Raw genomic sequence first — 23,745 nt, 5'->3', positions numbered from 1 at the left:
AATAATATATTTTTATAGGGCAGTAGAAACATTTTATTGTTCCAGGCTTTATATTTCCACTTTGGTTTTAAAACAGAGCTTCTAACAAAGGGAGAGATCATTTATGACACTAAACACATAACTGTGCAAAGTTTATTTTATCCCCTTTTATCCCACTCTGATTCCATCACTGCAGCTTAGAATAACATGCGACAACTGAGTGATGATAATTGGAAATAAAAATGAAAGATTGTCTATTATTAGAAAAATAACCCTCACACTGTTAATTGGCTCCCATGATTATAAATGCAACATTTGGGTCAGATAGACCTCATCAGTCATTAACTACTTTTCCACTCTTTGCTTCAGTAGCAGAAACAGCCTGGCATTACTTTTAAGTTTTTTTTTTTCTTATGTGCATGACATATTCAGAATGGTTTCTTCATCATCCGACTAAATAGCAAAAAATACTCACTCTATACTTAAGTCATATATAATAATTCCTACATGTATTTTAAGCCTTAGCCTACTTTTAATACTTGGAAATAATTTCTAGTGTTTCTACATCTTCTTATTCTGTTGTATGATTACAGGCTATCGTTTACGTTTCACTTCCTTGAATATGACTTTATGCTGTCCCTAAAATAGAAGTTTTCTGCAGATACTCTGTGCTGTCGTTTCACCTCATATCATATGAAGTACTTCATTCATGGTTCTGATGATGTCGCTCGTAATTAACAACCCTGCTTCTTTCACATGAAAGACCCAGACTTGACTGATCTAGTTGATAACCAGCTTCATGATACTGGTTATCCAGGATGGCCAATGTTAGGCTCAGTTAAGCCAGCTCCTCCAAAGAGAGCCAGACTAAGTTGAAGTTGCTTCGTGATACAGGCCTCTGTGCTGCACATAAGATGTAAACAAAACAAGTGCTTATCACCAAAAGCCAGCAAGATGATTAAATATGGTGTATTTACAAGTGTTTTTTTTCTTCTTAAAAGGAAACCTGATTAATGTGACTTGGTATTCAAGTTCTAGGTTTGTAAAATGGTGATTCAGAGGATCTAACCAGGCCTTTCAGTCCTGGCCATAGTGTCCAGGAAGTATCGATGTTTGTTTTGTGGCTCCACAGCATGTGACCATTAAGCTATGACTTGTGTTTTGGCTGAACCTCAATAGAGGGGCCAGCCTCATAAATGCAAATGTCCCTGACTGACTGAGTGACTGGAGTGACTGACAGATGAAGTTACACCATTGGTCAACTGATTGCCCCCACTCCCTGTATCTGTTTCAAATTAAAAGCCCTTGTTTCAAGTTAGAAGCCCTCTAGCATTTCATACACCATCCAGCCATATACTAGGTTTGGACCTAGTCTTGTTACTTTATCAATAAGGTAGCATTTGAGAAGCTAGTGATGGTGATGTGGCCTTATGTTGCTCAGGCAAAGAGCAGCGTGACAATGCTACAGACAGATTTTTTTGAAGAACTAGGATAAGCCTAGGAAAATGTCATGCAGTGAAAAATATCATTTTGTCACGCTGTCAACTTCCTCATGCTGTGGATCACCATAGAGGAAGCATTGAAAGGTTTCTGGGTTAAAGTTAGTCTCGCGATGCCAAACAATCTGAGACCTCTGCCTACTGAAGTCTGGGGATTTCTAACTGCACAGTAGTTGCTTGAATGGCGGTGAGAACAGCCGCTAACAAACCTATGCCCCTTACATTTTGTCATGGATGTGCCTTACCGGAAATGATGCTCTCCCCCCATTCTCCTCCACAATGAACTGTATGTCACTGCCCCAATATGAAGGGCCGCCTTAAAGACTTTGAACTGGTTCTGTAATGCAGTTTTTTTTTAACAACGAAGTGTGTGAGATTGTCCTCAGTCTCTATGAGCAAAGCGTTTAGAGACTGACCTGTGAGTCTAGGTTAAAGTGTGCCACAGCCAGATGAAAGACTATAGTTCTACCTCTGTCTAATGGCATTCACCTCATGTTGGATAATGTTGCTGTTAGTAACAAAACCCAAACTAAGCAGACCCCTCGTTTCAGTACAACATTAGCAGCAACAGCAGTAGACCACCCGTGGAGCTCAGACAAATAAAAATCCCATTTCCTCTCTTTCCATTGGTGGTATTGAGAGCTGAGGATTGTGCTGTTGCCTGAGTGCCGTTGAAAAAGCCACTCAGTGTGTGAGCAGTTAAAGCCCTCTCAGCACAGCGAGGGTGAGGCCTTCCTTCTGTATGCATCACCCCAGCCAGCTTGATCGATTCACTGTTTGCTCTGTCTTGTCTAAGTGCAAGCTCACACTGCCCACTCCGTCTAGAAAATAATTCGGACTTCGACCAGTGCTACTTGCTCCTAGGCTTCCCCAGAACACATGAGCACACACACAGGCACACAAATGTATACATATACAGTGAGTCCACACACAGTCTGTCTTTCAGCCTGAGGGAGCTGGACAGCTCAGGCTTGGATCCATGAATTCCTCATAACACAATCTGTTGGCTGATCAATAATTCAATTCTATCTGTGAGCAAGCATGTCTGGATCCAATCTCACCTGCTCCTCCCTCGGCCTTCTCTTAACAAGGTGGGTGTTGTGTCCTTGAGCTGGACTGAGCTTATGGCTGTGTGGTTCTGTGTGTCCTTGTGTGTACTGATTAGTTGGCTTTAGTTAGTTCTCAGGCAGTGCCTGTTCTAGTCCATCATTGTGTATCCACTTCCCCTGTGCATGTGTACACACGCATGAGAGCCCTCGGCCATTGTGGATTACAGAGCGTTCATTATTTCAGCTGTGTACATCTCTTGTGTCTTTGTGTCCACAACAGTGTGTGGATATGAAAGTGTCCATCTACAGTTGGCAAAGTTGATGTGTGTATGTGGACGTGTGTGTGTCTGAGCTTATGCATGATCTGTCTCTCCCTCCAGGCAGCTAGATGAATCAAAGGCATGGATCTCGTTAAAAGGTATAGAGCCTGTGGAGAGGTCAGCGGCTAAGTTCTCTGATTAGTGGGCTCTGGCAGGCTTCCTGGGTGCTGTGTTTGGCGGCGGTGGTGGGGAGGGGGGTCCCCTCATCTACATGCCTCTCATCCCTCTCCAGCCCACACCTGGGGGGCAGTGTGCTCAACACTCTTTCTCACCGCAGGCCCCAGCCCTATCTGACAGGGTCAAGGACAGCACACAGGAGCACGGATTTACCCCCAGTCCTGTAGTCTGGCCCTCTCTATCACCCCTACTTCCTATCACGGCCTAATGGGCTGCCTACTTCCAGATCTGTTTTTATCCTTCTTGAGTGTTTTATCAAAGGCCACATTCAGTTTCCATCCCAGTGACAGCCTCTCTCACTGCATATCAAGCTGTACCAATAGCCCAACAAGCAGCTTTCTGGGTCGTTAGTAACTTGTTCCAGGGCCGGCCCAGACTCCTATCAAAGCCAGCGACCATGAACCAGGGACGACTTTCAGCCAAGGGCAAAGTGTGGTGTGTGACTGTGAGTAAGAGAGACAGGACGCTTCAGAAGGTTGCCTGACTTTGGACAGTTTCTCCCTTTCCTCTGAATAGTCTTTCTCTTTACTCTTGCTGTCTCGTCCCCTGTGTGCCTCTCAGTTTAATGCCTTTCCAGATAAAACAACGGCAGTAAACTTCCTCTTTGTTTCTCCCTCTCCTTTTCTCACTGATAACCACGCTATCTAAAAGTAGGCCCTGGCAGCGCTCCCTGTCTATTCACTCCCCACTCTACCCCTCACCTCCCCTTCCTCTCTCCCGGTATGTTAGAGTATATTGTATGTAATCAGTAGATGGGGAGAGGGTGTGTTGTTTTTTTATTTTATTTTATTTTTTTTATTTTCCTTTTCTTTTCCGGGCCCGCCAGAGGTGGAGGTGGCGGGAGTGATTGTGGATGGAGGGGTCTGGTGCGTACCGCCTCTATTATATGCCTAGACCCGTCACTCTGTAAGCCAAGGTCCCCTTTTGTTCAGTGTCCAACCTTTTGAATCCACAAACCTCTCAGTCCGCAGATATGCTGTAGTAATTACAGGGCACTTTTTTTTCTGTAAACTTTTCCTACATGAGGATTTAGATCATTTTTGAGGCTTATTTTTGTTGCCGTACAGAGTTTGTCAGAGGAGGGTTTTTATATATTTGCTGGTGTAAGGTTTTGGCATCAATTTCCCCTGAGAGCAGGGAGGGATGAAATCACAATGGTCCACACACCGCTGTATAGCTTCCCCTGCCTCTTTTCCTTCCCGGTCTGTGTCCCTCTCAGGCTCAATCAATTAATAAAGCTTGACATTTATTGGTGAAAACAAATAAAAGTGCTTGATTTGGGGATTGTCTAGTATGCAAACCACTCTCCCAGTTTTGTGTTTGTTTACATATCATTGGATGTCCTGATCCCCGGACAACAGCGCTGCCAAAAACGGAGGCCTCAAAGGAATTCAGTTTACCGCTGCAAGTGCCTTTTCTAAAGGGCAGTGCTGTGCCTCTGGTTGTCGAAGTCTGTTTAGCAGAATAATCAGTGCTTTAATTAACAAAATTCAGTTCAGAATATCAATTATAGTTTTCCTTTATTTGCAGTCATGTCACACCCAGAAACAATTATGACTGATTGTGATTTCTTATTGTCTCTTGCTAGTGATAATTAGTTACTTTTTCTAATAAATCGTACTTTTTTTCCAATAAATAACTTCCCCTCCTGCCCATTGCTCTCATTTGTGATTTCTTCTTTTTTTACACTAACGAGGGGCCTCAAGCTCTCCTTTGCCTTAAATCATGAGATCAGTCTTTGACTGTGTTCTGTTGAAGTGAGAGGGCAGTGTGTTTTTTTTTTTTTTTTCCTGGGAGAGCCTCAGGGGCCCAGTAGCATTTTCTCTTCAGTCTCATCCCAGTCCAGACACGCTCCTCGTTCTGGTATGACAAACATCTCCATGGCCCTTGCTCAAACTAGAGCTGAGCCTCAATGGCACACAATCACCTCCACGCAGACATATTTGATTCAGTCACACTTTCATACACATTCACAGTCTAACTCTTTTCCCTGCTTTCTGTTTATCTTTCTCTCATATTCAAACACCCTCACACAAACACACTCTCTCAACTCTGCCGCCAGTCTCAGAATACCAAGCTCTGGGGTTCCTCTTCTTCGCTGGGTGGGGTTATGACATGGTTGTGGCCCTCACTGTGGTCCCTGTGAAAACAGCACATCTGCTTCACAGCCACAGCTTGCTGTCTTTTTGTATGGGATGATGGAGTGTGTTTAGTCATCCAGAGGTGTGACATCGGCATAGTCTGATTAGCATCGTAGTCACACTCTCATCACCTCTAGCCTCCCGTAGCAGGAAATTAACAATGTTTTCTTTCCTCTCAACTCTTCTCTGTTTCATCACTTATTTCTTTTGTGTCTGATTGAAAAAGTCCTCATGTTTTCACTTCTTCCCCATGTTTGGAAATAATTTGTCATGCTTGATTGTCACAGAGACATGACCAGAGTTTGGTTCTCTTCCAGTTACTTCAGAACTGTTTGCATTTGCTGGTTGGCCCGTCCAGAGTAGGTAAAGGGTGCAGTGGAACCAATTATAGCAATGGGTTTTGTGCGCAGTAAGCGTAGCGTGGCGGTACTGGGTGTGATGGGTTTTTAATGGGACTGAGCCACAGTCACAGATGTAAAGGCTTGTTGTTTTTGGTGATTGCAATGGTCAGTACGTGATTCGGTGGGCCAGCAGAGCACAGTCCACTTGAATCTGTGACTGATATTGTTAAGATCAAGCACCACTCACAGCCAGATGGCTTCTCACTAGTATTTTAAATCACTTTTTTTTGTTCCATGCATTTATAATTGAAATGAGAATCACATTGCCAAGATTTTTTGCAAAAACCCAAAACAAAATAAAAGGCCTATGTTCATGCTCCCGCATTAGCTGTTGAGGTTAAGTGCCTGTGCCTCCATCCGTTTGTCACATTGCTCATAGGTTTTGTTTGGTAGTTATACCAAACACTAAGTGGAAAAAGAGAATTAAATAACCCGAGTTTTCATTTCCCACACTGATAATTGATGTGGTAGTTGTTTGCTTATTCACGGTGGGGGTTGAAAGCAAAGAGTCATCCCTTTTTTTAAAAGTATTCTTAGGATGTTATCACTTGAGTAATGAAAGTGTTCCTTCTTCTCTGTCTTTGGAGCCAGTGTGTGATCCTGCGTCTGACTAGGGGCTAAACAGTAAATGATATGGCTAAGGCCATTAGCTAGATCTTTGTCTGTTCATACTGCTGGCTCTTCCTGATAGCTTAAGTGTTTTCTGCTTATTAACCATACTGTCATATGCTCTCTTGTAAGATGCAGATTAATCTAAATGCACACCAGTACATTAAAATTCTTTCCAGCAGCACACATTGAACCACAAGGGACTTGATCCTGTAAAAAATGAGAGAGCGCCAGCGCACTAGTTTTTGCTTAGCTCAGTGTAGACTATTGAAGAAGTGATTTGTATTCGTGCTGCCTTGCGGTCCCTACCCTGTTTGCACTAGTCAGTCTGGACAGGGGGTTGTTATCAGAGGGCCTGAATGAAACAGCTGCCTAGCACTCTTCACCACAACTCCGTTCAAGTCCTTCTACGCCTTTGAAAATGTCGTGTTCTGCCCGTTGTGTCAGACACAGAGCTCGCTAATGGCTCCTGGCTCTGATCCAACCGTATCCTACATTCTGAACCTGGCTTTGGTTGCATCAGGCCCCTCTCACAACTAGGAGACTTAACCTGGATCATGCCAGCCAGCAGCAGCTTCTGCGAGGGAAACAGTTTTCTACAGCGGTTGAGGCATTCGGGGGATAAACCCTACCCCATAGACTGCACCAAGAGGGGAAGACTAGCAAACACGCTAATATTTAGTGATGAGAGGGTTTCAGCAAAGCCCTGTGGGTAAGCCACACTGGATTTTTCACTTCACAAACTAGCCTAGTCACATTGAAATGGCTTTTTCTACTATTTCGACTCTGCCCTCTCCCTGCCCTTGACTCGGGGAGGTGTTATTGAAATCGAGTACACGTACAGACTTGTCAGACCCATGTAGCCACAAGCCACCCTTATCTGTGATGTCACTTGCTTCCTCCCCTGTCCATTCTTGTCTGAGCCAGGTCATAAGCCCCCCCCCCAACCCACCCCACCCGTTTGGTTGCAGCCTAAGCCTTTTGTTGAGAAGGGTATTAGCCTATATTTGTGGGCATCGGTGCTTTGTCATCCAGACCTGGGAATGGCTGCTCCAGATGGGTGATTAGTCACTACTGTGTGTATGTGTCTTTGAGAGACTGTGAGAGGGCGGCTGGTGTGTGTATGTGATCGGTGTGATTACAAGGCAATGAGACCGACAGGGTAAATGAAGATAAAACATGGGTGCCTGTATTGCTTCATGTCACGAGTGTACGTGTATATGCGTATGCATGTGTGTCTCTGTGTGTTTATCATCTAATAGCCATCATCCCACCCCCCTCCCACCCCGCCCCCCCCGTACTCACATCCCCAAAGCAATCTCATCTCTAGCTCTGACTCGGCTAGCCAGGCTTCCATCAGCGATTTGGAGTGCAGCTCTCATGCCTGTAGGCTGTTGTAATGATAGCTTTTGCAAAAAAAAAAAAAAAAAAAGCCCAGCTGTTTGCTCACAAAGTATGAGAATGAAAAGTGGAGAAGAGGGGGAGGAGGAGGAGGAAGAAGAGGATGAAAGCGTCACCAGCCCTCTATTGTACAGCTGTAGTTTCATACAATTTCACAGAGCGGACCTAACAAAAGCAAGAACACGTGCACCATGAAAGATTAATTGGTTGCTGTATAGCTCTAACTCTCATCATCACCTGCAGCGGAGAAGGTAGGGAATACTGAAAAGAAACGTGTTGGCGAGGATAATAAGGCACCAGAGGAAAAGGCGTTTTTCCCCTCTCTGGCCTCTGGCTGACAAAAAGTTTCCAAAATCAAGCACACCAAAGTTAGAAATTGAAGCTGATATGCTGTTATTGTGCTGTTATTGTGTTCACCTGGTCTAGTTAGCACAGTGACGGCTCATCAGCTGGCACTGATTGCACTGTGGACATGGTTAACAGGCCCTTTTTTAGAGGATGTGTGTGTGTGTGTGTGTGTGTGCATGTGTGTAAGCATGCATACAAGTGAGCAAGTGTGAAACGCTGTGTGTGTGTGTGTGTGTGTGTGTGTGTGTGGGGTACACCACTGTCCAGACACATCTGCCTGGCTTTAATTAGTTTTGCCTGGCACAGGGACCAACCAGTCTCTCTGGTGTTTAATAACAGCCTAGACAGTGGGCATTTATCAAGGTCTGAATACAGCTGAAGGATTGTGCATTCATTTGGCCAAAATCACTTTAAAGTGATTATGTCCTTTTTATTTCTGAAGCTGGTTGCAAAGAAGCTCCTGTTGCCCCTGTATGCTGAGGCTTGTTAAAACTTGAATCTCCTCCGCTGCGTATATTTTCGCCCCCCTTTCAATCCTCTCCTTTCATTTACTTCCCCTTTCCTCTCTTCTCACTTTTCATTTTTCGTCAGTCATTGTATTAATATGTCATGTGCATGACCCAAATTTCCAGGCCCTTGTGTGCTCCCGGGGCTCTTCTTTTGCCTTGTCCCCCCTGCTCTTTTTGATCAGAGCCAACGTAGTAAGAAGTATCCCAAGCAGAGAGATGGAGGCTATGTTTTGTTGTCTCCTCAATAAGAATCAGTAAGCGGTCCTCAGGAGCAAACAGACCCACTCTAAATGCCTCTTCCTTCAAAGTGTCTCTGTCTACCCCTCTCCTGACTGCAGTGGTTTCTAATCAGGGCAGGAGATTTTCGCTGATGAACCAATATGAGCTGACAGACACCCTCCCCTCCCTTAACCTATCTTCTCCCTCTTCTTCCCCTCTATCCCCTCACATCTGTGGATGTTACCTGACGAGACTCATTTGTCAACCGCCTCCCCAACCCTTCTCTTTCTGTCTGCTTGCCCCAGCCACCTGATCCCTCCCTCCTGTTGTTCCACTAGTGCCAACAGACCTGAAGAGACTGCTGTCTCTGTGTGTGTGTGTGTGTGTGTGTGTGTGTGTGTGTGTGTGTGTGTGTGTGTGTGTGTATGTGTGTATGTGTATGTGTGTGTGTGCTTCAGTGGGCGTGGAGTCTGAAGAGACAGAAACTAAACTGAGCAGAGCCAAGGTGCATACAGGTGCAGCTCCTCTCGCTGCCGGAGGGATAGCTGTCAAAGTCTCTTCATTTTGGCCCTCTTCCTTTGTGACACCCCCACTGTTGCCTTGGTACGTCTCACTCTAGTCTTAGCTCAGGTCTCGCTAAACACTCTTTCAGGACAGGGTTACCCCAAGAGGTGCCGTACCCACAGGGAGCATCCCTCCGGCTGTTGCTCCAGCTGTTGCTCTTCATCAGTCTCAGTGCAACTTTAGTGCTTTTGCATTGTATAGATATTGTTTTTGTTATTATCGCTGACTTACTACAAGGACAATTTCCCCATAAGGGATAATAAAGATTTCTACTACTACTGTAATATATTGCATGCCAGAAGGGCCTAAAAAAGATGGTGAGGAATTCAAAAGCAGCAGGAACAGCAGCTAACGTTGCCCCCAAGCTCCTCTTGCAAGCTGAGTGAATGCAAATGGACTTTTTTAAATAAAGCAGAGTTCCCCAGCCGTAATAGTCTGCATGCCTAGCACAATGCTGCATACCCCCATATCCCCTCATTCAATTCCACAGTAACTTCCTTTTTGGGTGGGATTGGCTGTCTGATTCCTTCCATTGTCAGCTCACTGGAGGAGAGTGCTTTGATTTTGGGGCAGACTTGACCAGATTAAATGGAGTCAGTCCGGACCGCGTGGACCGGTGGCTCCCAGCCATCATCTCATTTGTGTTTCTCATTGTCGCCTGCAGCTCCCCTCCATTTTTGTTCTCTCCCCTTCTCTTTGTTTGCCTCACGCTTCTGCTCAGTATCTGGCCAACGATTGATAAGACCCAATCCCTGACAATGCTTGGCGTGCAGCACAGGATCGGTGGCGATGGTGCTCATGCATTGTGGCGCATGTGTGTCTCTTCAGGCTTTAGGAAAGAGATGGGATGCGGCTCACGTCATTGTTTATCTACCTTTCCACTTCCAGATGGCGCTCAGCAGAAAGAATGTGCTTCTTGACATACACTCTCTTTCTCTCCCTCCATTTCCTCACTCCTTCCTTTCCACTGCCTCCCCCCTCTGTGTCTCCTGTGGCTCAGTCCGGTGCATGGACTTGGTTTCAGGTCCAGAACACACAGCATGAGGTGAGGGGGAAGGTGGTCAGAGAGCCAAGAAGGCAGACTGGGACTTGAGAGGAAGCCCTGGAATGTCAGGTGGTAGTCTGAGTGTAGCCGTGTTGAGTGTGTGTGTGTGTGTGTGTGTGTGTGTGTGTGTGTGTTAAGACTTAGTGTGAGAGCATATGTGCTAGCGATTGTACCTCTGAGACTGCAGCACTTTTCCATCTCTTCATGAGTATTTGTGAATCTGAATGACAATGCACAAGTGCACCAGTGCAGCAACACATTTGAAACACTTGACACATTTTTCTAATTTTTTTGAGGTCATTGAATCATAAAAATCTCGTCTCAGGCAACAATTGAGTCGGTCGGCTCCGGTCCTCTTGGCCGTCTGGATTGATGGACGGTCAATTCCAGCAGCGGGAGATAATCACAGCGTGTCAGCCTTCACCGATCCAAAGTCTTATCTGTGTCTGCCCACTGTCAGCATGCCACAAATGACCACAGGGACACGCATTTCTCTTTATTGTTCCAAAGCCCAGAGGGAGGGAATGTGTTTGTGTGTGCTGAACTTAGCTTTCGCAGGCTTGTGCAACTGCATCCTCCACTGGATGGACGTATTCACCTGAAGTGTACATTCACCAGGGGGGTACTTCAACAAAACTCACCTCCCCATTTTAGAAAGTGCATACACTTATGATAAAGCTGCGCTTTCAGATGTTTTGTTTTTTTGCTCCTTTTTTTGCCTGTTGCCTTTTCAGTTGAATTATGCACTGTCTGAGGTGTCTGGTGATAAACCTTTTGTCTCATTGCACTGTTAGGTGTTTTTTAACCTTACATTTTAAAGTCCTATTGCTTTCACCATCAAGTGTGATCAAGTAAGATTACCTCTCTTGAGTGCCTAGTGCAACAATGGACTTTGGCACAAGTCTCCTTGTTCCTCACATCCGCTCTGTTGGCTAAAGGTCTTTGAGAGGTTATTTTTCCCTGAGTGAGCTGTGCTAATTGTGGCCTAATGGTGAGCTGTTATAGCACAGAGTGGTAAAAAGCAGTCAGTTGGTGAGGCTTGCTGCCTTTCCTGTGCAGGCTGATTACGCTGTCTAGTTAATGCACCCTCCTCAGATACAAATGGTGGGTGGTTATTGCATCAGGAGAGACAGTCAGTCTGTCAAAATCACCCTCTCTAACAGACAAGAGAGGGAGATAAAGAGAGATGGAAACGAGTGAGAGAGAATATATTTTGGAGAGCCAATTTCACTGAGGGGACAGAGGCATGGTAGTGCAATTATGAAATAAAGCTTTCTGTTTCAATAATGACCTTTTCTCCACAGGCTATATATAGGCCAGTGTAAATGATTTACAGAATGGTCCATAGTGTCATATAGATGATGGCCTATGGATTCTTACAGAGAGCAAAGACAGTTGCTGGAGAAAAATTGTTTCTTCCTGGAACCATGTTTAGTGAAGATGGTGGAAATGACAGCCGGGGACACTGGAGGAAGCGGTGTAGGGCACTTAAACATTACGCCTTCCCCCCAAGTTGTTGTCCTTATGCTGTTGTTACTTCCAGTTTCTACACTTGGTATGTGTGTGTGGGAGTGCACGCATATGTGTATCTGCTGGAATTGCACAGAAGGGACACTCTCAGGTAGGCTGTTTTTCTTTTACAGTAATTAATCACCAGAGGATCATATGATTGTTTCAGCTCAAGATTCATAAAAAAAAAGTTTTCTTCAGGACAACTTCCACTGCACGTCACACACAGAAGCCCAGAGAAACATGGTCTCAACACTGCTGCCAGTTGTGCCAGACGCCCACACTGGCTGCTGCACTGCTTTGTATGCATCTGTCTGGATAGGTACTCAGCGGTGGTGCTATCCAGCAGCTCAGCCAAACTTTGGGGGGAAACTAGGGTCAGGAACTCCTTCCTGACCTGCTGATATAAGAAACAGACACCGGTGGAATGTCAAAGCTGCTATAAACCAGCAGACATGTTTAAGTTGAAAACAGGGACCTGAAGTATTTAGGTTTAGCTGTTCACCAGCAGCAATTACACATGCACGCAGTGGTGCCGGAATGAGTTTTGAAGTGGGGGACATTCAGGTTTGGATTACATAATAGTCATAATCGAACTGGCGCTATTTCAGCCGTAACTCTAATGTAGCCTATCTCAACTTGTAAATGGTCACATAGTTTAGTAATTAATGTTGCGTTTGCACTGCAATATGTCTGAAGAATAAAACATGAGATGAAAAAGACAGTTGGAAAAGAGGCTTTGATGAGCCGTGGTAACCCAACGTGTCATTCATAAAAAGGTAGAATATCAAGTTATAACTGACTAGTTTGATGTGTGCAGAGTTGTGTGTGGTTATTCTGCAGAAGCCTGGTGTCATTTTCAGCCAATTTAATGAAGGTAAAAAGTGAACGAACATGCGTAACAGCACTGCGCTCTGACGCGGCACTTCTCAGAGGCTGTGGATTTTATCAACATATCAGTCCTGCTGGCTTTATATGCTGCAGGGATTTAATGAACTGAAAGAGAAGCTTTTCATGCAGTATAAAGCAGCTGTGGATAGCAGATACTGTAAGAATCACCCACATTCATGTATAAATCAATACAGATGCTTTAACCACATTAATGTTATTTTGGTTGGAGAGTGTTTAATTGAAATTTATTTATAGCATTAATCCGTTACTGCAGCACATTTACAGCAAGTATTTAGTTTTGCTCATAATGATAAAAGTCTTGTTGTCCCCCCTATTCTGGCGCCAGTGAATGCACATGTGTATTAGCATGTTTACATACTGTACACACAAGCACATGTCTACACTCAGAGTTATTACCAGCTGGTCTTCATGCCTTAGTCTGCTTGGTACCGGGCAATAATATACTGTTTAGTCCTCCTAAACATAATAAAGTGCACTCTCTTTTGTATTTACAACTAATGATTATTCTATTTTATACATTTTTACTATTAATTAATTATTTAGTCTATAAAATGTCAGAAAATGGATGGAGTTATTTCTGATAAGTTTGTCCTGATTAATCACAATATGATACTGGACTGTGAAGTGATTGTTTAGCTGAAATTCTGGTTAGTAGTTTTAGATGTTCTTAGTTTAATTTTAAGGCATGTCAACAGTTTGTTAAAAGTTGCAATATGAGTAGATTTAGGTCAGTAAGAGGTTCATAATCTCAGTAATTCAGTTTATTTTCCACGCCCTAAACACATTCACATATACACCCCCACACTCACCACCACACCCAGCAGTCTGTGAGGGTAACACCCCCCCCCCCCCAATGATGCCACTGTACAGCTATGCCTGACTCCACACTTTATTATTATGATTGCCTGCAAAAGGTGGCGGGACACTGAGTCCATTCACTCTGCCAGACAGCTTCATAAAGCGGCTGGCGATGGTTCCCAGTGGGGCCCTCATCAACGGCACAGAGCAGTGAAGCGCCTCTGGACTTTGCTCTCTGAAGTGACAATAGTTCTCCTGCCGATAGAGGGAGAAAAGGGAGCAGGGAGGGTAAGAAAAAAATAAGGTGGCTGCCAAGCAATAGGCATCTGTTGAATGCCTCATAGGGAGGTCATCCAGGAAGTAATGAGGTGAAGTGCCACAGTAGAGCAGTAGCTGTCAATCAATTTGGACATTGTTGTGTTATAATGAGTCTGCTGTGAGTGGTAAGCACCTACATAACTAGATGTAGACTGTAGACCACCTTTAGCCTCCTCCACTGTCTGCCTCCCTCGCAGTAATCTCCTTCATCCTTCATTTTTTTCCTCTTCATTGAGAACTAGGCAAGTAATGCTACCCATGGACCATTTCCCAAGCATAATTCAACATCTGTCTTACACATGTCTCTTGCTTTGGCATTAAAACCTTCACTTTCCCCGTCCCTCCTCCTCTTCCTCCTCCACCACCTTCTCTCCGTCTTCCACCCCCACTCTGGTAGCCGTCACAGCCGCTGAACGATTTCCTCTCACTGGGAGGCTCCTCCGAGTCACTGTGGCAGTGTCAAACGAGGCTCCTATTTAAGCTCATTAAATGTTTCCAAGAGAATAGGAAATCAATGGTGCATACCGGTGCGCAAGAACTTTTCTCTTAATTTAATTTCCCCTCCCCCTTATCTGTTTGCACATCTCTCTCTTTCTTTTCTCTCCTATCACTCTTGCTTGTTCTGTTCCAGCCTGTCGTTCTCCTTTAAGTGGTGGAGGTGGTGGTTGTGATGAGTGTGGTGGGGTGGGGGGGCAGAAACGGTTGCCTTCAGAAACCATTTCGGACTCGTATTCGTGACAGGCACCATGGTGCGAGGCTGTCCAGACTTTTCAGTGTTGTTTAGCACTCACCACACGGAGGACAATTGACTTGAAAGTTTTGCGCACACTGACCTCAGCCCTGGAGTTTTAGCTTTTGTTTCGGGCCATGCTGTTAAGGGAACAGGTTTCAACCAGAACAGAATGTTGCAGTGAGAACGTGTGGGGGAGTATAACATGGCGATGCGTTGGATGAGAGATTGAGGTGCCTCCGGTTTAAAAATACTCCCATGTCATGCCTGCTTCCTTCCCCTTCTGACGTTCACTCATCGTCTTCTCCTATTTCGTCTGTATTTTACTTGTCACAAATTTATGCTAGATTAAGGCTTGTGTATGTATGTATGTGTGTGTGCTGAGTACACTGTCTGGCAGGGCTTTGTGCTGTTTGAAACTATGCCTAAGGGCTGGGCCCACACCTTCTCTGGAGCTCCTGTAATTGCTCTTTTGGGGCCTTGTCTCTGGCTCTGAGCCTGTCTCCATCACTCTCGCTCTGTCTTTCTCCCTCGCTCTTTGGCCTTCTTCCTGCTTTTTTTTTTTTTGCCTGCACTCCGACCTCCCTCCCTCTCTTCTGTCCCTGCATGCCTCATTATGGCTGCTCCCCACCTGCCCAATCTGGGAATTCTCTTTACACACACACACAAATACATACGGAGCCACTCAGCAGTTTTCAGAGCTGCCTGTTGCTCGGATGGTTTGTGTGCTATCTGCTGTACAACAGCTTTGCTAATAGTGTTTGGCCAAGAAATGGAAACAATAGTGCCATCATATTTTTTCCTCTGACTGGTGCAAACAGACAGTTTCTCATCTCTGTTCTGGCTGTCAGTGCACCATTTTTCATAAAACCCCAGCCCTTCAACCTCAGCTCCTGCCTTTGTATACACCAGCCACAGGCTTCTAACCACAGGCCTAGACTTTTCCATTTCCATTCCAGCCCTCCCTCCAGCCTGTCACACAACAGCCCCACCATGCCCGTTCCCAGGCTAGGGGGCTTACTTTGAAGGATAATGGATGTGGCCAGTTGCAGCTGCTCAGCAGCAGGGCACTATCATAGGAGTTATCTAAGGGCCTGAGTGGCCTGTGATGAATGGCTGGGAGCTGTGTGTCTCTACCGATCAATAAGCCACTAGCACCCAGATGAGCTAGATGCCCCTTCGCTCTCTGCTCCCCCCCCATCCACACATATATCTCCCTTTCATAATCTCCCACAGTATTTGTGAACTTTTCCCTCCAATTCATGGCCTGAATTGGGCCATTGATCTTTTATCCTTGGCTTGTTTTAAATAAAGGGCCAGTATCACCTCTCTACTCAAGCATGCAAGGTTTCTGACAGCAGTTATTGCTACACTAGTGGCAAAGCACACAAACATTACTTTAGCCTGATCGAAGGCCTGTAATGGGAGAGCGAGAGCAGAGAAAATGAGGAAGGGCGGGTAAGGAGCTCTGACCCCCACTCTGAAACACAGGCTGATGCAAGCAAAGGTCTCGTGTGGATATACACACTTGTAATGCAGACACACACATGCATATACCAAACAATCTCGCTGTCAGGGCTCATTGAGCGCAACCTGTCCCAAAGCACCTCAAACAGCCCCACCCAGTCTGAACTGAAATGGGATGTTGTCAGTTACCATCCCCTTTGTCTCACTGTTGCGCACACATGTATATGAGGTCTCCCCAGACCACCAAAGCGGGTAAAATTTGTGTTTATACTGCGGAACAACAGGTGTGTCATAACTACTGTATGTGTTGGTTTTTTGATCTGTTTTTTTTTTTTTTTGTTGTTGTTGTTGCTCTGCACGCCTGTGCTCCGCCGACAAGGGATTTGCGATGAAAAGAGCCGACTTGAAATCTCTCTCCCTCTCTCTCTTCCTCCCCTCAAGGGACTTTCAGTAGTCTGTATCTTCCTCCTCGTCTCTCACCTCTCCTCCCACTTCGCTCCTCTCCTCTCCCCCTCTAGCTCTGATCTTCCCTCTGATCTGCCGTTGTCTCTGTCACAAAGAGCAGATTCTCAGCCTGGTAATTGCGTGTCTGCTGGCCACCACACCTGTTGCTGTCAGTGCAGAAGTGTGGGAGAGAAGAGAGAGCTATGCCCTCTGCCCTCTATACTGCTAACTCACCACCACCACCACCACCACCACCATTTTTGCTGTGGGTGTTAACCCACAGGGAGGTGCTAGTATGAGTGTGTACATGTGTGGTAAAGGGTGCTCTCACAGTTGATTGTGTTTATCTGTAACCTTGAGCTTCACCTCTAGTGTGTGTATCCGTGCAAATGCATGTGTGTGTCTTCTCAAACCTGGCCAGTGCTGATGGTTTACTCTCTCTCTCTCCCCCTAATCCTCTCCTCTCCTCCCCCTCTCCTCTCTTCTCTTATCCAGAGCCCGGGCCCTTAATGAAGCTCGGGGTCAGCGGCAGTGTGCGGCTAATTGGCCAAGTTTGCCCGGGGCTCTGGCTGCCTGTGATTGAAGTGTCCAGTGAGGGCCCACTGTGCAGCCACTGCTGCACCCTGCTCTGTTCCACTCCAACAGCCAAGACGCTCACTGCACCCCTGTCTGCCTCTCCCTAGTGAGTAGCACCCGAGGTCATTCTATTTTCACTTACACTCCCAATATTTTGTTCCAGCTTTCTTTCTTCTTGTATTATTTTCACGCAACAACGAGTCCTCAGGATCCCACTTTTTTTTTTTTTTTTTTTGCATCACCTGTCCTGCATGTCGTTCCGTGTTTTGTCTTATAAACATTTTATCTTTTGTGCCTTATTTTCTCAGCTTCTATCTGTCTCCTCTTTCCCTATCTGTATTTTTTTTTTCTATTGCTAGACTTTAATTCTCACACTTACTCCCAGCATTTTCTCACTTTCTTTGGCTTGTGCCACCCTCACACTCTTTCTCTTCACTTGCCACAGTGGGATTCGGGCAATTACCACGGTCCCCAATGGGCCAGCAGCCAGAAAAAAAAAAACAAAAAAAAAAACAACTTTCAGCCCCTGTTTCTCTCATGATGGACCCAACGTTCCTATCCTTGGCCAAGCTGTATCACACTGTTCTGATTTAACAGGAGGGGTTGGAGGCGAGGGGGTGGGGGTTCCTCTAATTAGTCGAGCCTCCACTTTCTACTCGTTAAGGCAGTTCTGGCTCCCATTGTTTGGCTGTCAGTACAAGAGTAGAGGTGGCGGGGCGATAGTGAGCTCTGGGGAAAGGACTGAGCTGATAGGGTGTACAGAGCAGAGGGAAGGGAGTTAGGCAGTAGCTCTGCTACCCAGCAGATAGTTGACCGTCTCACCTGAGAGACACACACACACGTTTCAGCCCCCAAGTGCCACAGCACACCAGTGAAAACACTTTCCGTTATTGTGCTTAGAGAAGTGCTTAGAGAAGTGGAACATTGCTGGCTAGTAAAATGGTCAACACTTCGTGTTTGTGTGTCAGGAAACAATGGTCCAATTATAAGTCAAGTCTTGGCCAAGTTAGTAAGTTATATTCTGTCAAAACTTTATTTGCACACCAGTAGGTTTCTACGCTTGTTTATTAAGGGCCGCAAGTCATTAAATCTGCTCTGATACTCATTAAATGAAGATCCCCAGCAATTAACCGCTGCTATAATAGTCTTATATAGGCAGCTGTAAAAGCTTCTTCTGTCATACTTCACTCAGAAGTGGAAAAACTACACTTACAATGAGTCACCCTGTCAATTAGATGAATGAAAAGGTGAGGAATATTAACGTGTAATTGCACATGATATATGGCTTCTTCCTAAACTGCTTCTGTGGTGTACTTTAAAGCCTAAAGCTGCCACAAAGCCTCAGGACGTGCTGGTTTCTTAGTGTTCCACGCTCGTCCATCTGTGGAGGGCTTAGTTTGACAGATGACTCCTTTTCTCAGTTATCTTCTCCATAATCAGCTGTTTGCTTAGGTCATAACTCTTGTGCTCCACTTTCTATCACATTCCCTCCAGTGCTGCATGCCTGCCAGCCTGCCCGCAATATGGCTCATTTAAAATGTGGCCTACCCCAGGTGGTTGTTCTGGCGGTACTGAATTAATAGAACTTGGGTGGAGAGATGCCGTTACTCAAAATACTTAAGCTACTGTTGTGACCCAAAACACAACACATTAAAAATCCACATTTCTTATTTTTGGAGTTTTGTTTTGTTGCCACGCTTCGTCTCACATCCCAGAAGATAGTGTAATGTCATGGTAATGACATGCTTTTTGGTATCCATGAGGATTAGGAGGTGTCAATCATTTATCCCATGAGGCTCTGCCTTGGCACAACCCGGAGCAAAGAGGTACTTTCGATGAATGAATTAGGATGCACAGGAGCAAACAAATCTCATGTTTTTTGTTGTCTTTTTTCGCTGTGGTGAGGGTGGGGCCTGTAGTTTTCTTTTCCCTTGTGCGACACTGACCTTTTTATCTGTTGCGTCACTTTTAGATACTTTGAACGTTAATCAATGCAGTCAACTATATAGTTCTGCACTGTTATTCTTGTGAGATACTCCTTTAGTTTACCCTTTTAAATGTGCTTCTTTGAGCAAAAATAGGCAAATAAGACCATTTAATGGATCGTAATACCGTTGACACATGATATTTCAAAGAGAAAGACTATACAAAATATTGTTTTTGAAAAGAGCTCCACATTTATTTACAATATAGCTGATGACCTTACTATGGCACTTATGAAGTTGATACAGATTAATCAAGTGAGGAGAAAGCTGTCCAACATCAAAAGTCCTTTGTATGATATTCAAGATCACTCAGAATTTAATTATGCATCCCCAGGGATGAGAGTGAATAATTCATTTGTCACACTAAATCAAAGTGATGATCCTAACTTTAAATGTCTGTGATCTATGGAAACTCTGAAATTGTCACAATGGTTTGTCAAATGACAAAGTGTCATGTAATCTAAAGCCCACTGCTATGGTAAGGTCATAGTAGGAACAAATGTAGATGTTGCACTGAAAAACCTCATGGTCCTGCTGTATGTGTTTCTTTTTCCTTATAACCAGTCTTTTCTCTTTATTTTTCTCTACGGTGATAAATGTATAATTCAACTCCGGGCTTTAAATATTCATCATTACCAAAGCAAGGTACTGCAGTGCCGGCATAAACTAACACCTTCAGAACGTGTAAAAGTAGTTAAAAATGCTGCTGTCCCCCCCAGACCTAACTGCCAGCTGATAAACCCAATCACCGCAGGCCAACACAGACACGAGGCTTCATCAGCAGCCTACATTTGGCTCATGGAACACGGCAAATGCCACGTCCTTGTGGTACCAAAATAATACAAAAACACCTTGTTCCTGACTCATCACCCCTTCCTTTCCTCCGAGCTCCCCCAACTCCAACAAGATACTGCAACCCTCCAGTTTTCCATCGCCCCCTGTGAATATCCAAGCTGTCGAGGCTGACTGGGCCGAGCGTTTTCTTGCCAGGGCACAGTTGGAACAGATCCGGCCTCCAGGCCACATATACTGCTCCACTCCAGCCCCTGCAAACAAGGCCTGCCCTGCACAACTGTCATCTAAATGCTAAGCGCTTTGGATCGGCACAGTAGATTCCTTTTTGCACATACTCATAAACGTTTTTTTTTGAGACGGTTGGTCTTTTTAGAAAGTGATAGCTTTACATGTTTTATAGCTTGCTGAGCATGAGCTGTTGTTTGAGCTGGTTATATGATGCATTGAATTTGCAGTGAATCATCAATATAGAAAGACTAATCACAAGGTGTAAGATTGCAGAAATCTGTATAGATGATGCAGCTGCTTTTGTTTCGTTTCCCTGTTTCAGGATTATGTGCTTTATGTTATTTAGAGGCATACTTTTCTGAGGCAACAAAGTGTTGTAATGGTTATCTTTCAGATGATGGTATAAGACCTGTCTGCAGAGTTAATCACCCATCTGCACCCTTGGGGGCTGAAAAATGTAGCCGTCAGATTTTATGGGAACATAAGCTAAACAGTCAGGCCCACTTTAAGGGGAGGCACGTTGAGAGACAGACTCCAGACGAGCCTCTCATACAGTTTCATGTCAAATCCACAGACATACAAATCTCTACAATGATCTGCCAAGTTTCTGCAGGATTCACTGGAGCAGGAATAGCAGAATTTCACACCCCCACCCCGAGCCCACGCTCCCCTCCTCTCAGCCATCACTGGACGCCGCTTGGCAGCAGAGGGTGATGGGAAACATCTGCGAAAGTCAGTGTGTGTGTGTGTGGATGGTTGAATACACTCACCACTCACTAGATAAAGAATTATGCTTTTTTTTTTTTTTTTTTAATTATTTTTGGAAGCATCTTTTACATGGCAGCAGAGGAGTCAATTATTCTAACATACAGTAGATCTCACAGTGGAATAAATGAAATATGAATGTAGATACAACATGTAAACTGTTTTAGAAGTTAAAAGGCTCCAGGGCGGATGTTTTAGAACTGATTCTGCATCTCTGTTGGTAAATAAACAAGCAAGAGCAAGTGGGGAAAAGAAGAGATGATAATGCACTTCCTTGTTACCTAAATTACTGCGTCTGGCAAAGAGGACGTAAAGGCAGCCCCCTATTGACTTTATTTTCCTATTTAACTCACTTTTCTTTGCCCTAATAATGTTGTGTTTGCATGCTGACTAGATGTTGTCAGGAAAAAAAAAAAACCTATGAGAGAATGATTCAGCAGGCCCTCTGGATGCTCCTCTGCAGCTGCCAGAGATGTGACTGCTCAGAGTCACTGAAGTCTCTTTTATTTGGGTGTGCTGAGCGATATAAATAATGAAATGGAGCCAGTAATTGGTGGTTCTTGGTAATTAGGACCAAGCTGTCAGCTAGGGAAGTTGCCTCAGTCTGATGGCGCTGCAGGAAGGGCAGTAATTACTATTATCTATGGGGGTTGTTGACACAACAATAATCCCATTCTTAACCAGGATTGTGGGGCTTATGTTTACTATCCCCATTTTTTGAGAGATTCAGCCACAATAATGCCAAAGACATGAATCTTTTATTTGCATTAATGTCCATCAAGTAGCCAACACCGAGCCATTACTGTAAACAGAGAAGAAGACCCCTGGCCCTGAATTTTGTGCTCGGTGACTGCGTGACGAGCTTGTCCATACTTTCATTAGTCAAACAGTTTGACTTTTTCCCTGCAAGCGGTGTGACGCCCAACCATAAACAGCATTATCAACCATCTCAGCAGGTTTTCTAATACCCCTGTAATCCTGTCATTTCATTCATGGATACCGTTGGGGTTATTCTGGGCCTGGAGCGTATCTGCCCGCCTGTCTCTGCTCCTCTGTGTGAGAGATTGGATTCCCCAATTCCCCTCCTGCTCTGTCTTGCCACACACACACACACACGTTTATGCCCGAGTGTTCGCTCATCTGTTGTCAGATCCCCATAGTGTAAATGGGCTGGGCTGACCAGATAATATATAGGGTAGAGGACAATGGCACCGTATACCCTGCGTAGGGAATGATTCCTAGTTGTGGATAATAACTTGCCCTCGCTGGAGTGAAATTCTGTTCATCTGGCTCAAAACTTACAAGCACAGCATTTGCCCCATGAGATGAAAAAAAGTGAACGGGCTCTTCCTGCTATCATGCAAAGTAATGAACCTGCTGGAGACTTGGATGACTTTATGCAAGAAAATGTAGCGTGCGATTATTGGGTGAATGGAAGGGGGCAGCTTGAGGACGTGAGGTTGAGTAAAGGGTACACAAGTCACTGTTTTCACCTATACAGTAGCACATAACAGTCAAATTGCATCTGCTTTGAATTAAACATGTGGCACCTCGTTGCTTGAGGCGTGATGGACATTCAAACATATTGCAAAGCAGAGAAAATGGCTTTTTAAGTAGGCTATTTATGGTGAAGATATTGTATTCATTTGATTATAATAAAACATCCATTACCCTCTGAGTGAATGGCATGGGGAGGTGAGGCTGGCAGAGTGCAGCTCAATGTAATAACAACTGTGTGTCTGCTCTAAATGAGCCAAGGAAAAGAGCGGGTTCCTGCAGATATTACTTTCCTTTGCAGGGGTGCTCAGATCTGGTGATATGCTTCGTGAGGAGTAATAAAGAAATATATCTGTTTTTATTGTGCCTTGGCGACAGAGTTATGTTTAGAGCTAGCATAAAGAGCTGGAACATGGCGTAAAATGATATTATGGCCCATTAGGTGGGGGCCCGAGCTAAGCGTCGCTAGCGGTAACCGAGGACCGGGGGTAATGGGGCCGCGGCGTATTGTCTGTGATCTGCTCTTTCACTTCTCACTGATTGAATCGTCTACATCACTGGCACTCCATCTCCTGGGGAACCGGAGTAGACGAGGTGATTTTGGCTGAAGACATCACTCTGTCAAACCTAGGAGATAAGAGAGTGGGGTGGTGGTGGTGGGTGGGGGGGGGCTTCTGAAATGTAAAGAAAAGTTGATGTCCAGGAATTGTAGCTAGATTGGTGTGTAGAGCAAACTGATCCTAAGGTGTATAGATGTTTCATTTCTGAATAGGAAGCATGCTCTTCATAGCTGTGCATAGGGGCTCGGACAACAAAACAATGAACTGGGGTTTACTTAAGTTGGATTTCTGACTGTGAACAAAGGAAAAAAGTATCGGCTCTCTGGGTCTCATCTCACGTGGTCTAGGCCTGCTTATGCTGCCATACATCCTTAACCAATGCTCTCAAGGTTCTCAGTCTCCTGACCTTGTACATTTCTCTCTGGTCTTGATCTCTACAGAGCTGACCCTCTACTGCTGGGGCTTTCCCCACCGGATTTCAATTGGAGGGTTTAGGAGCATATTAAGGTGCTGTTCTGTCTGGCAGAACCTTTAACGTGCCCTTCCCTTAGGACCCACTCCAGCTCGACATACTGTAAGGAGGGGTCTGGACTGGGTGAGAAGCAATAAATTATATAAATACCTGGCAACTCAGGAGTCTCCTACATTACGCCTGTTGACACCCAGAACCTGACTGCAAACTCAGCTTCACCTCTATCCTTTGTCAACCTACACCCTTCCAGTTGTGAGCTGAATAGGGAAGGCATTGTGTTGAGCGGCATAGTTTATCTGCTCTTCTGCGCAGGCAGCATGGGGGCTCGGGAAGTAATCTGAACCAAGCAGGCAAAGAATTCAAGGCATCCTGAATGGAACCAGATGTGTGTTTTTGTTCACTCGAGTCTCACTGACTGGTGATTTTTA

The 23,745-nt window shown here is 45.0% G+C and overlaps 1 protein-coding gene across 2 annotated transcripts in view; it reads left to right on the top strand.

Moving 5' to 3' along the window:
• Positions 1-23,745, top strand: part of plxnb2b (plexin b2b) — a 122,292-nt gene that overhangs the window by 9,866 nt on the left and 88,681 nt on the right. Inside the window, exon 2 of one of the 2 annotated variants that reach the window (XM_044356543.1) lies at positions 16,935-17,121. The exons of the other annotated variant lie outside the window; for it this stretch is intronic. The gene's annotated coding sequence lies outside the window, so the exon portion shown is untranslated. The remainder of the gene's footprint in view (positions 1-16,934; positions 17,122-23,745) is intronic. 2 annotated transcript variants of the gene reach the window in all.

Source organism: Thunnus albacares, chromosome 7 (assembly GCF_914725855.1).
Source record: "Thunnus albacares chromosome 7, fThuAlb1.1, whole genome shotgun sequence".
Classification (NCBI taxonomy): domain Eukaryota; kingdom Metazoa; phylum Chordata; class Actinopteri; order Scombriformes; family Scombridae; genus Thunnus; species Thunnus albacares.
This window is presented reverse-complemented; position numbering and strand designations above follow the sequence as displayed.